This window comes from Marmota marmota, unplaced genomic scaffold, assembly GCF_001458135.2.
Source record: "Marmota marmota marmota unplaced genomic scaffold, marMar, whole genome shotgun sequence".
Lineage (NCBI taxonomy): Eukaryota > Metazoa > Chordata > Mammalia > Rodentia > Sciuridae > Marmota > Marmota marmota.
In genome coordinates this window covers 13,467,434-13,484,665 of record NW_026000153.1, presented here as the reverse complement: position 1 = coordinate 13,484,665, position 17,232 = coordinate 13,467,434, and the positions used below count along the sequence as shown (strand labels likewise).

Below are 17,232 nucleotides of genomic sequence, written 5' to 3'. Positions count from 1 at the left end.
ATTATTTTTCTTCATTTACATAGTGGAATATGTCCCAGCAATACAAATGAACCTACTTTTGATATACATAACACTGATGAATCACAAAAACATATTAAATCATATATATTCTCAAGAAGGTGACAGTGCCCTAAAGGTGCAAAAAATATTGTCCTTGATGTATTTCATGGTTTAGATATAAGGTGTCCCTCAAAAATTCATGAGTGTGGGGTGCAGTGGCGAAAGCCTGTAATCCCAGTGGCTCAGGAGGTTGAGGCAGCAGGATCAGGAGTTCAAACCCAGCCTTAGCAACTCAGCAAGCCCTAAGCAACTCAGTGAGACCCTGTCTCTACGTAAAATACAAAAAGGAACTGGGGGTGTGTCTCAGTGGTTGAGTGCCCCTGAGCTCAATCGTGGTACCAAAAACAAAACAAACAAACAAAGAAGTTCATGAGGTGAGAATACTAGAACATTCAGAGGTAAAATGATTGGTCATGAAAGCCTTAACATAATCAGTTCATTAATTCCCTGGTACAGGTTACCTGGGTTGTAACTGTAGGCAGGTAAGTTGTAGCTAGAGGAGATGGGTTGCTAGGATTGTGCCATTGGGGTATATATATTATTTCTGGTGAGCAGAGATTAGGTCTCTCTCTGCTCCCTTATTGTCATGTCCTGAGCTGCTTTCCTGCCTCATGCCCTTCTGCCTTGATGTTCTGCCTTGCCTCCAGCACAGAGCAACAGAGTCAGCTATTGATGAACTGAGACCTCTGAAACCATGAGCCCTAAGTAAACTTTTCCTCCTCTAAATCGTTCTTGTCAGATCTTTTGGTCACAGCAGTGAAACAGCTAACTAAAACAATGTGTGAGAAAATATCATTCTATGTATATAAAGTATGGAAATGTATATATGTACATATATGTATAGACAGACAGACAGACAGACACACACACACACACACACACACACCTGGCACATAACCACACAGGTATATCTGTGATATTAAAATTTCAGAAGGAGGTGAGAGACAATTAGGGGAAAAAAACCTAAAAGTGCTGTCTAATGGGACAGTAATTTATAATCAGTTGAGAAACACTGTGCTCAATGAAAGATACCAGCCACAAAAAGTGCATACTGTTTGATTTCTTTTTCTAGAAAAGGCATAACTAATGTGAGAGAAAACAAATCCATGTAGGCCCTGGCCCAGGTCATGGGGAAAGAGATCCGCTTCCAAGCAGGTGGAGAGGCTTATGAGGTTATAGAAATATTTTATGTCATATTTGGTTACCACCACAGTTACTTGACAACATTTGTTAGATTACACACTTAAAATTGAGAGATTTGTTTGCATATACTTATACCTCAATACATTTTTTTTTAAGTAATAATAACCTAACTCCAGGAAACTTCTATTTTTGTAAGCATGGAATACAACTTCAAAGAATCATGACTGGGTATTTCCTTAGGGGTTGCCTCGTGGTAGACTTGATCTATGTGATGTGTCATCTCTACTTTGCCTCTCATTTTTCTCTGTGGAAAAATAGTTCATCAAGTAGGGATTACCCTGCATTAAACTCTGAGTCAGAACGGCTGTGCCGCCATGACTTCTGCTCACCATTTCCTTCAGACATTGGCCTAGTCAGACTGACTTCTGAAAGAAGGGAGTAAAATCAATAGCACATCACTTAAATCCTCTTTCTTTATTGTAAACTGCTGCAATCTCTCTCTCACATATATCAGAAACACATGTTAAATAATTGTCTCTGCTAAGTCTACACTATATTGCCATATTTAATTTAACCCTCATGATAATCTTGTGAGTAGTGAAATGTATTATCATATGGAAATCTAGGTGATAAAACTGAGTCCTGGGAAGGATGCCATTTGACTAAGGTTTTCAGAGCCTGTCTGTCTGTCTGCCTCTCTCTCTCTCTCTCTCTCTCTCTCTCTCTCTCTCACACACACACACACACACACACACGATACACACATTCCAAAACATTATTGTGTGTCATGAAGAAGCATTGTGAATATGCCAATTCCAAGTTTCTAAATGTTAACATAAGCAGGAGGGAAGGCCATCAAGAAACTGCTCTGCTTGCATGGCTGTCTGCCAACATATCAACAGAGCAGCTCTTTCTGCTTCTTGGATTCCTAACTCTCCTACCCCTTTTTCTTGGTTTTTAGCAGATCCCACAGGTTAGCTCAATCAAAATCATTCTCTTTCTTGCCTGCTTTTGTTATAGTTTTTTTTTTTTTGCAGCATTAGTGCTTGCATATGACTTCATTTACTGGTCAGCTATTGGATTGCAAAACATGGAGGCCGATGTCAGCCAAATGAGAATGTCAACGTGCAGAGAGATTAGACTGTTTGGCAAGATAGTAGTGAAATTGGTTACTCTGGGACAGCTATGGCATAATTCTTATATTCGTTAGTATATAGCCCAGATTTCAAATATTAAGATAACATATTAAATATAACTTCAATCAGACATTATATCAAATGTAAATAGAGTAAACAGTCCAATTAAAATACAAAGATTGTAGACTGAATTCAAGAATCAGGATCCAGCTATATGGCGTTTACAAAAGATATTTAAAATGTAAGAATCACAATAAAAGCAATAGATTCATTATAAAATGTCACATTTATTTCTAATAGTGATTCTTCTTTAAGACCTACTTTTATTAACATACTTGAGCCTTTTTTGTTTAGTGTTCATACTTTACATATTTTTCCATCCTTCTAATAGCAGTATTTATGATTCTTACACTTAAAATGTGCCATTTGTAAACAAAAATTACTTATGCCTCTCCCCCACAAGTCCTACAAATTCAGATCACTTAACGTCATTTATCCCACCACTCCATTTTATGGTTTTCACGCATATTAATTCTACATGTCTTTTAAACCCCATATTGACATTTAATCCACAGTCATGTGTTTTTCCCACTTAGTCCTTATTCATTGCTCTATTTCTTCCTGCATTTCTGTGTTTCCATCCAGGACAATTTTGAAGAACTCCATTCACTATTTCGTCTAATGCAAGTTAATTCTTTCAGGTTGTGTGTGTGTTTGTGAAAATTTTTTCATTTTATATACATTATTAGGATTAATTGCAGGGTATAAAAACTTAGGTTCACACTTTCTTTCAATACTTTGAAAATGTTATTACATTATCCTCTAGCTTTCACCATTGAGACTTCAGTCATTAACATTGCTACTGCTTCTTCTATTATGATTGTCTTTTTTTTTACTTTAGCTCATATATATATATATATATATATATAGTGTTTTATGTTGTTTTGTGCTTGTAGTGTTTTTCTCTGTTTATGCTGCTTGGAGGTCCTCATGGTTTCTTAAATTTATTGGTTGATGTCTTTAGTCACTTTGGGGAAATTTTTAGTACTCTCTTTGCAAATATTGTTTTGCCCCAATCTCTTTTCTCCTATCAGAGTTTAATTATATTTATACTAGATTTTCACTCTTTCTCTAACCCCTACATTTTGCTAAATTATAATGCATTTTTCCATCCCTGCTTCCCCTGGATATTTTCAATTATTCTTGTTCAGTATTCCTGTCTTTGGTTGTGGCTAAGCTGCTGTAAAACCAACTTGTGGGTTCATAATACAAGATATAAAGTATTTTCAGTTCTAGAATGTGTAATTATTACTTTTTATAAATTTTATTTTGCTTATGGAATTTGCTCATAATCTGTTTCATTTTCTTTATCTTTTCCTCTATTTTCTTAAATTTGTGAACCATATTTATTTAAAAGCTTTGTTAATAGCATCTGTAGATGTATTTCTATTTTTTTTCTCTTGATCTTACCTTTGGCACGCCTAGTAATTCACTATTATGTTTTGCATAATATGTTTCTAATAAGATAAAGTTTCCAAATAATATTTTTTTCCTCCTAGGAAGGATCACCCTTTTCTCCAATATACTCAGATGATTTGAATCAAGGTTTGTTTGCAGGCCTGGTAAGTTTTAATCTACCTTCAGGTCTCCTTGGCCATCCTATATTTTCAACTGTCATTAAAACTGTTGTCCTTGATCCCTGTTTTCTGATAGATATGGACTGGCATCTAATCATTTTCTTATAAAATTTCCGATGTCTCTGCTATGCTTTCCAAAAGTTTTCAGGTCAAAGATCTTAGTCTCCCACTCCAAAAAGTTCCAGAATTCATCAAAATGTCCCCACAAATTGGTGAACAACTTCAATTCTCCAATCACAGCCCTGAGTTTAAAAATGTCACTCTTGTAAAAAGGAGCTGCTTAATGCAGCTCACCTGTTTGAGGTTTTCTTTGTTCTGGAATCAACCTCTTCATTCATTGCCTCCGCTGCCTGCTGTCTTCAAGCAAATAACTTCTGTATTTTATTTAGCTTTTAAGATTATTTTGGCTTGAAGCTTTCATCAGCCAATAGCCATTCTATCCCAAGAAGATACAGAAATTAATATAAATTTTAATGTTTTAAAAGTGCAATAAATCCTTACAGTCTTGAACTCAAGAATTCAACAAAAAAGGTAATTTGCATGCAAACATGCAAAGATTAGTTCTCAAAGTTTCATAAAATTTATATTTTATGAAATGAATAGGTTATAGTAATGTACTTTGGAAATTTGAAGTATACTATCTCCTGCATACAGTAAGTATTCTCTATAACATCCTCATTTCACTCTCTGAGCTTTGGTTACAATGATCTTGTTCCAGGTGCTCCAATGCCTCAAGTTTCGTTCACCTCCTCCTCCTCCGATCCCCCCTCACTCCCTCTTCTCCCTTCTCCTCCTTGTTCTTTGCCTTAGGAGTACTACCTCTTCTCTCAAACCCCATTACCTAGCTATCTAAAAGACCTTAAAGCTATTGTTAATTCCTTAGGAATGCTGTGTGTCACACACATACCAGGTCAGGTCTGCCTGACCTTCTCTTTCAGAATTCTCTCTAAAAGTAAATAATTACATAAGTAAATGAGTACTGGTTGTTGGCATCTCTCCACCCCTACCCTCAAATTATAAATTCCATGAAGAGAAGAACAGTGTGCATTTTTCCCATTTTTGTTTTCATAGCAGTAGTCAATACACAAAAGATGGTCCCTAACTATTAGTGAAGGAATAACTAAAGGTCCATCTAAGAGCACAGTGTACTGCTTCAATTCTTATATCTGCTACTGTTTGCATTGTTTCTATGAGGAAATTACTTAATCTGTATGAGGCTTATTTTGCTCATCTAAAATGTAATCCCTATCTCATATAGAATTATGAGACAAATTAGATAATTTATGCACAAAGTTAAAATATATATAACATGATCACAGATTAATATCAATTGCTCTATGAAATAAGAATAAACCCAAAGTATGAATCGGAAATATCTTCCAGCCTAACTATCCTCTTTGGCTGCTAAAACCCTGCAACTTTTTGCTCTCCTGAGAGGAACAGAAAACTGATTTGACACAGCTGAAACAACAACAGTCATGGATGCCAATCACAACACCATCCTTCTGTGGCTGTCCCCACCAATGTCCCTAGTTCATGTGCAAGGATAAATGCTATGTGTTCTGGTGACTCACAGTAATTCCCAGGATCTAATGTGTCTTCCTTTCCAAAAACCTAGGACATTCCTTGCCAGGCAGCATGAGAATAAAAGCAGGTATGGCCATATTTGCTAACCATTCAGCTAGCCAATTACCTGGAACCAGCACCACATCTTTCCAGCCCAGACCTATCCACATATTATGTTACCCATTGTTGACTTGCCACCCAACATCTGGTTTTATTCTCTGATTGACCTGACAAACTCTGGCTCACTCCCCACCAAAACCCTGACTCAGATTCAGCAATCCTCACCTCACAATTGAGTGTTTCCCAAGTAAACTTATTGTCGGTACTTTCTCTCAAAATTATCTTACTAGATAATACTCCTTTCAAGTCTCAGCTTCCACATTCCTTCTTGCTTCTTTCCTGTGGCTGCAGTTCCACCCCCAATTTTGGAGCAACCAGTTCCCAATCAGGAAGGGTTTATACACATCTCAGGAGATTCTGCAGGAGCCATTTGCTATTCCAATCTTGTCCTTATGGCCCATCCAGTTCTTGCAAAAAAGTCTTACTCTGCTTCCTTATCCCATTTCTATTACTGGTACCCATTAGCTGTTCTGTTTACCTGTACAAGGGCCATCATGATCTTCATAACCTATTGTTTGTCCCTGAATTATAATCTTGATGGCCAAGCTCCTTGATCCCACCTGCCTGTGAACACCTCCCCTGAGGCTGGGTCCTGACAGGTTTTTCCAGATGCTGCCTATGAACCTGAATGGACCTAGCTTGTTGCTATGTTCTTATTTCTATTTTTATGTTGTTTTGCCCACACTTAATCAGGACATTGTGTAAAACTCCCAGATGATCTGCCTCCAAGTCAGCTTCTTCATTCTGCCTGGTAGATCTCAGCTAAAACAATCCTTGAGCTAAACTGGGCCTGCGCTCTTCCACTCTGCCTGCTGGGGGCATACTCTCACTTCACATCACTCCTAAGAAGCCAGGCTTTGACTCTCCTAGGTAACACAGTGAGAAAAAAGAGGGGAAGTTAAAAAGTCCTTTCTGCCTAGAGCATGTTCCCTTTTTTATAAAAAAAGAAGTCTCTTCTTCTTTGCCTCTTCTACAAGGAACTTACTCTTTTATTGTTCTCTTGGAGACAACTTTATCCTATATAATGAACACCCTACATCCAAAATGACTCACAAGCTTTTGAAAGCCAAGCAGGAAGTAGAATAGGGCCAAAGGAGGAAGACGATGCAATAAAAGCTATGGAGATCACAGGTAGTCCGGGAAGCCAGATAAGGATTGAAGCCCAATTTCTTCCACAGGAGAAAAAACAAGAACGTATATGTGCAAAAAGTATTCCTCTGCATCTAGGGATTGATGGGACTTTTTAATTACTGGACCTGAAATTACTCTCTCTTCTTTCTTTCTCAGAGATGATTTAATCTTCTGTATGGATGACTAGCTTGCAGCCATGACTAAGCATGTCCAAGAACACACTAACAGAGCTGGATGGTGACCTCCCTACCTGTGAAGATTCAAGGTTATTGCTACATTTTCACATAAGCCTCTTCTCTCATCCACAAGAAGAAATAGGCATGTGTTAACAGTAACCTTATTTTATCAATATTGCCTTGAAGAATTGTATTTTCCACATGGAAGTTGAAACATTGAAATACAAAACTAATTTTAATCTGGGTTTTTATTTTAGTTGCATTATATTGATCTTGAAGGTCAAATTTCTTTGTACAGTGATACAAAGACATTTTCAATAGCAATTGATAACAACAGCAATTCAACCAAAATGAACGTGTTCGTTTGAACCTAAACTATTAAATATTACGTTATCTGTTACTTTGCGTGTGTGATAGATTTGGATGCCTACAAAGGATGGAGGAAACTTCAAGCATCTGCACATAAAAGAAAGTTCAAAGCTTAAAAACCTTGGAAGGAAACGTCTTCATTACAATAATTTGAGCACACACAAAAACAATAAATGCTGTTCAGAAATGTGTTCAATGTTTCGCTTCAGAATAATAGCTTGCAAATGAGAACAGGCACCGAGGCTGTGGGAAAGCCACAATGTCTGAGAGATGCCATGGGCTGTGAAGCAGTGACTTACTGGGTATGTGACAGACAGGTCTGAGAGATGAATATCAGGACCTGGGTACTCGGAACAACTATAAGTGCAATATATGCAAAACTTGCCAACTGTGATGAAACAAACACTCTCTTAAATGAGAAGCCATTTCTTCTCCTGGGTATTAAGTTTGGATTATATGAATTTTAATTTTTCAATATTTAGGCCCAAATTTTGTTATTTTCCCTGAGCTTTGGGATACAGAGACTCTGAAGAGGAAAAAAAGGGAATTAAAAAAAAACTAGGAGGCATCTAGAATAGAATGTTTTAAACATACTTTTATTACTTAAAAACTCCACCTCACACCCAATTTTCATAGAAAAATAATAATAACATATGCACTAACCCAGTATTTGGCACAAGGTGAGTGGTTAGTGTTTCTGTAATGATTCAACAAACTCATGAAAGGAAAAAAATAGGATGTCAAGAAGATGATGGAAGGAAAGAGAAGGAAGACAAGAGAAAAAGGGAGGAGGTGGGGAAAACAAAGGAAAGGGGCAGGAAGGAGGAGGAAGAGGATAGAGGAAGAGAGGCTCTGATGGTCCCAGCAGCAATGCTGTTGTCATTCTCAGGCTCTGAGCCAACTATGGTATTTTCCTGGATTTGGGTCTTTACACCAAGAAGTGATGAAAACATTTTACCTATTTACCTAGTTGGCTGTTTAATACAATATGAACCATTCTCCAACAAAGGCAGCCAACTCATTTAAGACTTGTAAGAAGGCAATGGATGTCTTAGAAACAATCTATTACCAATACAAGGAACCAGGGATTTTAAAAAAAACAAAACAAAACATTAACATTTACTTTATCATTCAGTTTTGATATCTCACCCATGTGTCTTCATTGTATTTCCTCTTTCCAAAATATTCTGCCCTATTTTCATGCTATTTTACATCCCTGATGTGCAAGCTCAGATTCCACATCCTTCAGGAGCCCTTGCCTAGCCTTGCAGACATTTTCAATTGCTTTCTTCCTTCCTTATTTCATATTTTAGTCCCTTATGGACCTCTTGATTCTGAATTTCTTTCAATGTTAGCATAATTTTCTAAAATAGTGGACACAGGTTGTTAGTTGAATGAATAAAATAATGATGAAAAAATTATTGACCTCATTACTTTCTTTGATAGAGCCACATTTGGGTCTAGACCAGTAACTAATGTCAGGATCCCAGAAATAAATGATGGGTCCTGAGCAAGCTCTCCCAAGGAAGCATGGCTACCTCTCTGGCAATGTGTCGACCACCTCATCCTAGACATGAACCTCTCCCTCCTAGGCAGGGATCTCTTCTTTTTCTCTGCAATTGAATTCAGAAGTCTAGAATTAAGTCTTGCCTCAAACTCAGGTTTGCTTGAGTCCCGTCCACTCTCATTTTCCTACTTAAAACACTTTGGTTTCTAAAATAACATATTTAATTCTGTATATATCTTGATAGATAGATAGATAGATAGATAGATAGATAAATAGATAGATAGATAGATCCATCTCCTGATTTACCTATTAGCACAATATATTGGAACAGGGTCCATTGGTTTTTGTAGCTCTAAACCAGCCTCTCCCAATCCTGGTAGAGCAGTAGGATTCTGTCATCTTGCCTGCATGATTTTTTTCTTGTTTTGTTCTAACTTCAACCCACACACAGGAGAGCTCCTCGGATTTACCTAAGACTTGGTTAATGGCAATTTCCTTGTGTCTTGCCAGTTCACTTCCCATTGCCGTGCCCACAATGTTTCTTGGGCCTCAGTGGTCATTCCCCATTGCCCAAAGACTACCCCAATCTCGGAAGTGAGACATGGAACTGGTTTCTGTGGTTGTTTTACAAAAATCTACGATAGAACCAACATCAGAGACCAGCCTACTAATTTAGAGTCCTACAAAGTTTTCAGAATCCTCCAAAATAATGTTAAGCAATCCACATCCTTATAAGTGTATAGACCACAGTTACCAGGACTTCTACCCTTTTCAAAACAAAAGAGCACCTATAATCTTGGATTTCTCACTTCACTTATTAAACAAATAATATAATTTTTAAATGTTTATTGTATAGTAGGTAGGAAAGATTCAGAAATGGAGTAAACATCATTGCATTTATATCTCTTTCCATTTGGCAAGAGAGATAGGGATACGTAGATTATTAAAGAAACCCCTATAGGGAAGTAAAAAAGTGCTGTAAAATTTCAGAAAAGAGGGTAGTTATTTTAAGATCTAGTCACAGTGAAGGTATCAAAATGGGTACAGGTATTTGATGGGTACTTAATCTTGAAGGATGAATTGAAGTTCTGGACATAGAGACAAGATAAAGCACTCAATCAAAGAGTCAGAGTAAAGAGTGGATGCATGTTTAGGGGATTACCAACAGCCAGAAACACCTGAAATTTAAAATATATTAATGAAATACAGACGAGTGTCTGCAAATGAGGCTTACCCACTATGTTGCCACACTCAAGATTTCCTATTCTATACTGAAAAAATATGAGATGCAGTGGATTTTATAATCTCAAATAGCATTCAACATTTCAACTTCAAAAACATTTTGATAATAAAGGAAGAGTTAGAGAAGGGCGAGACAGAAGCATGATATCATTAGCTGGCCATTATGTCAGTCAAGTTTAAATAGTATAAGGATTAGCATCAGTCAGTGCCAGTTCCAAACCAAACAAACATTAAAAACACGGGTTGGAAAGGAAAGATTGTGCTCGAGATTCTTCATGGCAAGTGGTGAGATCATCAGATCAAGTACAAACATAAAAAGACAAGAAATAATCACTAAATGTTTTAGGAAAATAAATGCCACATTAGATGGAGACCAAATTCCTCAGGCAAAAGAACCAAGACTAATTAGTAAGCTAAAAAGACAAAACATCTATAAATGCCCTCAGAGGAAAGAGAATGATGTTAAAAAAAAAAAAGACTCCGTTGTTATTGAATTTTTTTTTAAATGTCCTACTTCACAATCAGTGAGCTTACAAGAATATTCAAAGAGATCTACAAAGACGGAATAATAATAACAACAAGGTCAAGGGATGAAAGATAAAAAGAAAAGGTAAGAAACTCCTAGGGCAAAACTAGAAGTTCCAACAACCAGGAGACAGAAAAATGAAGTGGAATACTTAACTAAGTAAGAATATTTACTATGCATAAAAAGATGAAATTTTTGTTTTGAAAGAGCCTACTAGTAGTGTGCTAAACTAATAGAAAATTCTCATATTTAGACAAATGAAGATGGAATGTCAAATCACAGAGAACACATTTTCATATTTACATTGATGTTTAATGAGCATCTCAAACTTCAAAGCTGGATACCACTCCCACATTCCCAGAGAGACACAAAAGTTGTTCCTTCAAAGTCCTCCCAGCCTCTGGTAGTAGTGACTTTATTTTCCAGTTGCTTGATTGAAAGCTTGGCATTCCTCCCTGATTTTTTTGTTTTATTCCCAAATTCACCACCATTTCTATCCCCTGTCACACATAATAGTCCACATAGGATCTCTAGGTAGGATTTTTTTTTGTAGAGGACATTACTGGTATAATTGCAAAATATTAACAGAGCCTATAGATTAAGTAATAGAATTTCATCTATGCTACTCTCCTAAATTTGATCATTGTATGCAGTTATATAAAAGAATATCTTGTCTTTAGAAAAATGTGCACTGCATATCATAGGGATAAAAATCATCATGTTCTTGGTTTCTTTTCAGATTGATCCAAGAAATTATAATATACATATTACATATAATATGTATATAAACATGAAAAGTCAATGTGGTAAAAATTAAAATTGGGGATTTAGGCAAAGCAGGCATTGAAGTTCTTTATACCCATGCTTACAACATTTCTGTAAATGTCCTGTGTAAAAATTATCTCTAAATTATAATATTACAAAATATTAAATTAAGTAAATCTGGGATTGGTGTACCTCTCACCACGCACATTGCAATGACTGTGGTTCAAGTCACATCACTGATTCCTGGGATCATAACAGCAAACTCAGGAATCCTCTCTTATTCTACTCTTACTGAACTGTTTCTTTTACAGTGTATTCACAACTCTATAACCAGAGTAATCTCTCTAAAGGTAAAGCAGAAAATGCCATCCTTCTTCTCCCAATCCTCAATGGCTTCTCATCTTACTCAGAGTCCAATTAAGATTTAGAAATGGTCTATACAGTCCTTCTGGATGTAAGTGATCCTTCTCATTCTCTATGTCTTTGATATTACCTCCTATAAGTTTCCCCTTCATTAATATATGCCAAATAAACATGATAACTACTTGCTTTCTTCAAACAGGACTGGCATGCCCTGCCTCAGGTTCTATTCACATGAAGTTCTTCCTATGTGGCTCCTCTTTTCCCAGAAATCACACTACTTACATGCTCACCTCCTTCATGCCTCCAGTCACAGATCACTTTTTCAGTAATTTTCTTTAATGTTGATACTTAGCCACTTCTAACCAGCACACCTCTTATGATTTGGATATGAGGTGTTCTCCAGAAGCTCCTGGGTTAATGAAGGAATGTTTGGAATCAAAATGATTGTATTTTTACAATCGTTTACAATGATTTACATCTAAAGAATTGAATCCATCCATCCCAGTTTGAATGAACTAACTGGGTGGTGATTGTAGGCAGGTGGGTATGGCTGCAGGAAGTGGGTCACTGGGAGCATGCCCTGGAAGGGTTTATCTTTCCTGTGGCTGTTCCTGTGCTCCCTACACCCCATCTTTCCCTGCAGCCATGATGATCTGCCTCACCTTGGGCCCTGAGTTATGGACTCAGCTAACTGCAGACTATCCTCTGAAACCAAGAACCAAAATAAACTTGCTAATGACATAGCACATGGTTTTTCTCCTGTGTTTGTTTTCCTTGTTGCTCCTTCCACTGGAATTCAAGCAACATGAGGACAAGACATCTGCTCTGTTCACATTTTTACCTTTAGAATCTGGAACAGTGCCTTTGTGTAAGAGCCTCTTGATAAACAATTGCTGAATGAACGAAACCAGACTTCTTCCAAGTTCCCAGAGAGCACAGAAACATCAGAAAATCTATGAAAAAATTATAAACAGTCATCAGAGTTTGACATATTGAATGCTGGAAAAATATCTGAATGGTTTTGAAATACTATTTTGAATTGGAAATTCTCCTTTCTACCAAACTAGTATTCAAGAGAGTGAAGAAGAGAGGCATGCTCTGACACACAAATACTCAGAATATTTATCTCTCTGGGATATCCCCTGAATTAAGAATATATATTCCAGCTAAATGAAAAAAAAACCCAAAAAGAAAATATATAGGATGCCAAAAAATACAGTAGTAAGCTAAAGTGTAAATGAAACAACACAACTAAATCTAAAATGTTAATGACAACACAAAATTAAAATTCCTATGGGTTTCAACATAGTGAGAGTGGGGAACATAAAACAAAGGGTGTATGCCAACATTTTTGTTTTACCAGGAAGGAAGTTGATATTCCCATTTAATTGTCGAGAAATCGGAAAGTGTGAGATTAAACTCTTGATGAAAATTTCAGGGCAATTGCTTGGTGAACAGAAGCTAGTATCTGGCTTACAAATTACTCAAAGGAAAAAATGAAGCACAGCAAACCCAATCAATCCAATCAGAGGCAGGAAGGAAAAAAGAAAACAGAAAACAAACAAGCAATCATAGTGCATAAACAAGTTTTAAAAGAAAATAATACAAAGTCAACATCTGAAATTATGCTCAATATGAATGATTTATAATTTGTTCCTTCTTCTACTTATAAAAAGGAGAAATTATCTCTACAGGTTTGTGAATATTCTAAATCCCAATTGAATTGTATGCTTTAAAAGGGTGAGTTTTCTTTCCCCGTGCATGTAGGAATATGTAACAAATCTCATTATTATATACAATGTGCCAATAAAAAATAAATTAAAAATAAAGAAAGGATAAATATTATATTTGGTGAGTCATCTCAGTAAAGTCATCATTTAAAAAGAAAGAGAGAGACTGTGTCTAACCTGAACCTTGGTGATGAGGAAGGAGAGGAAAAAATATAAAGAACTAAGACAGAGCAGGTGGAGGTAACTCAGTGGTAGATCATATGCTTATCATGCGTAAGGCCCTGGGTTCAATCCCCAGCACTCCTGCACCCACATCCCCCCCAAAAGACAGAGACTCAACAGTACTAATGATTACCCTCAGGGCAGAGCAGAGAAGTACTATCTGGACAGCTCAGTGGCAGTACTCAAGAGCTCTGGGAGACCCAGATAAAAGGTCTTTCTGAACTTATCACTCATTCTTCTTTGCTCCTGACTCTGTCTTTGGATTCCTTTTCTCCTACTGCACGCTGAACAGATGGGCCCATGGATCCTACCCCTGAGCACTCCATACAAGGGAACCAACCCTACTCATAGTCTTCACAGTGCTTCCCACTATCATCTTGCTTTTTTCTCACCCTTCTCCAGACCCATCCCTGTTCCCACTGTGTCTCCAAAGCAGAATGGACAATTGTCCCATAGATCAGAAGGCAAAAATCACAGAAGCATAGTGATAGAGTGAAGCATGGTGATCACAACTGCTGTTAAAGTGAGGAAGACACTGAGCCCATGCAAGGACCTTAACACAATTGGATGTCAGCTAAATCTCAGGTCCTGGGTTCCGTTCCAGAACTGTTCCCATGATGTGGCACTGCTACAGGTGGACTCCAGAGACCACCTGTAGGTGGAAGCCAGCATCTATATGGCAGAGCCCTGATTTAAGTCCACCCTGATACTCCCCCTTCCAGGACAGAGCCAGGATGAATATCCAACACAGCTAGAAGAGACAGAACAGATTTCCTAACATGAGATTGTTGGTGGATAAACGGCAACCCTGCCTTCAAAATAGCCTTACAGCCAATTACATTTTGTTATTTTTGCTGAAAAAGAATAGCAGCAGTCACTTTAATCACTCACTATGGGAAAATCAAACAGCAGTTTATCCAAAATGTATTGAGAAAAGACTCTGGGATGACAGCTCCCACATTAAGGACCATCTCAGGGTAGCTAAAAAAAAAAAAAAAAGAACGAAAGAAAGAAAGAAAAACAAAGCTGTCTAAAAATATCAGGAACAGGTGAAATACAACAATAAAAATCAACTGCAGAAATCCATTTGAGAGAATGATATGCCTAAGTAGCATACAAAAAGTTCCCCCCACACACGACATTTTTCTTTTCCTTTTTGCACTCTGTCATAGTCATCTTCCTATTCACAGACTGTTACAGAAGTTTGAAAGGAATCTCTTGGGTCTTCCACTACAGTGGCAAACAATTGCTTAGTTAGGCACCTTTGAATGAAAGACCTGCAGCTAATCAAAATACCCATTTCCACCAAAGAACAACATTCTACCATTTCTCTATTCAATTCTATTATTTCTCCTATCACTTGAGGAGTTAAACATGGTGCTGACTTTGTAACTGGTGATGATGTCTTTTGGTTAACTAGAAGAGAAGCAGAAGTTGAGGTCTAAACTCCGTGAGGTTGAAACTCGGAGGCTTTGTGTTTTTATAGACAGAAGCCTAAATTGCTCGGCAAGACACATCTAACACCTGTTTCACCACCTGCTTCTTTACAAGGACCAGTCCACGAACTTTCCATTCCTGGGAAGAGCTTTGCACAGATCTTTGGTCTAGAAGTATGGAGATGTTCAGTGACTTCTGATCCTCACTGATGTCCCCTAGCCCATTATAGTTTATATATGAGGTATCCCCCAAAAGCTCATATATAAGACAAGTGCAAGGTTCAGAGGTGAAATGATTTGTTTGTTAGAGTCGTAACCTAATCAGTGGATTAATTTTTAAATGAAGGCAAGTAGGGTGTGGCTGGAGGAGACAGACCAGTAGGGACATAACTTTGAGATTTATATTTTGTCCTTGGTGAGTGGAGTTCTTTCTGTGCTTCCTGAATTCCATGTTTGAGCTGCTTCCCTCTGCCACACCCTTGTGCCATAATGTTCTGCCTCACCTCAGAACAAAGCAATGGATTTGGCCATCTATGGACAGAGACCTCTGAAACTGTGAGCCTCAAATAAACTTTTCCTCCTCTAATTGTTTCTGTCAGGTCTTTTGGTCACAGTGACAAAAAAGCTAACTAAAATAGACTTCTACTAGAACTATTGCTTCAAATTAATTTCTTGATTTCCAGAGATTGTGAATTGTTCTTAAGAAATAAGTCTGTGAAGTGGTGTCTGGAATTCTTGGGTGACCTGTGATGCTGTGGCAGATTTACCAGCTTTGCCATACCGTCTCGCCTACCTAATCCCCAATCTCAAAAGATAGAGAAGCAATATGCCAGAGAAACATGTTTATGTAAACATTTAAAGGAGAAGGGCTTCAGACAGACAAATGTGGATATAGTACTCCTCCCTTCTCTGTGGTTTCACTTTCCACAGTTTCAGTTATCCACAGTCAACTGTGGTCCAGAAACATTATATGGAAAATTTCCAACCTGAACAATTCATAAGCTTTAAATTGCATGCCACTCTAGGTAGCATGATGAAATCTTACACTCCATCCCTCCCAAGACATGAATCATTTCTTTGTCCAATGTGTCCATACTGTTTATACTACCCACTCCTTAGTCACTGAGTAGTTATATATACTTTCAGATGTCACAGTATCACAGTGATCATGCTCAAGTAACCCTTAGTTTGTCTAATAACAGTTCCAAATCACAAGAAAAGTGATGCTGGTAATTTGCATACGCCAGAGAAAGGTCATAAAGTGCTTCCTTGAAGTAAAAAGAAGAAACTTCTTGACCTATGAAGGATAGAAAGAAAAACTTATGCCAAGGTTGAAGTTGCTGACATCTAAGGTTAGAAAACATTTTCACTCTCTGAAACTGTGAAGAAGAAGGACAAATATTGTACTAGTCTGCCTGTTACACCTCAAACTGCAAAATATATTGCAACAGTGAGTGACAAGGACTTGGTTAAGATGGAAAAGGCATTAAGTTATAGGGTTTGCTGTATCTGCAGTTTCAGCCAGCCAGGAGGAGCCTCCAAACGAATCCCCTCAGGAGGGGACTATTGTATTCAGCAATAAACTCCATGAGGCACCAAAACATAATGAAGCAAGAACAGGAAATCACGAAAGAATGCTATTTTCATGAGCATCCACAGAATCATGGTAGACTATTACTAGACTATTTCACTAGACTCATCACTAGACTATTTCATGCATTTACCTGTCCACCTGCTTATCTGCTTCAACAGCAGTTTTATCTCCCCTTAGCGACTCCCAGAATTTTATTTCCTTTTCTTTTCAGTGTTTCTGTCTTTTATCTTATTACAAAACGAGGCAACACAATTAAATAAAGAAAAATTAAATAAGCAGAAGAATTTTCCACTCTTTCAAATATTTTCGTATATTCCCTGCTAGTTTCTTTCTAAGCATGTTAGTCTGATAGTTATAATCACATTGTACCTCAATTTTCAACCAAATATTTTTCACTAGCAATTTATCAAAGTACTGAGCCTTGATGTCCCTGTACTTTTCAATGATTACATAATATCTCATCAAGTAGATGCTTCCAAAGTTATTTAATCAAATTGGCAGGGATGGTG

The 17,232-nt window shown here is 37.3% G+C and overlaps 1 protein-coding gene across 1 annotated transcript in view; it reads right to left on the bottom strand.

Moving 5' to 3' along the window:
* The window catches only part of Gpr141 (G protein-coupled receptor 141), a 36,520-nt gene that overhangs the window by 5,510 nt on the left and 13,778 nt on the right, over positions 1 to 17,232 (bottom strand). Inside the window, exon 2 of the mRNA XM_015490369.2 lies at positions 12,583 to 12,694. The gene's annotated coding sequence lies outside the window, so the exon portion shown is untranslated. The remainder of the gene's footprint in view (positions 1 to 12,582; positions 12,695 to 17,232) is intronic.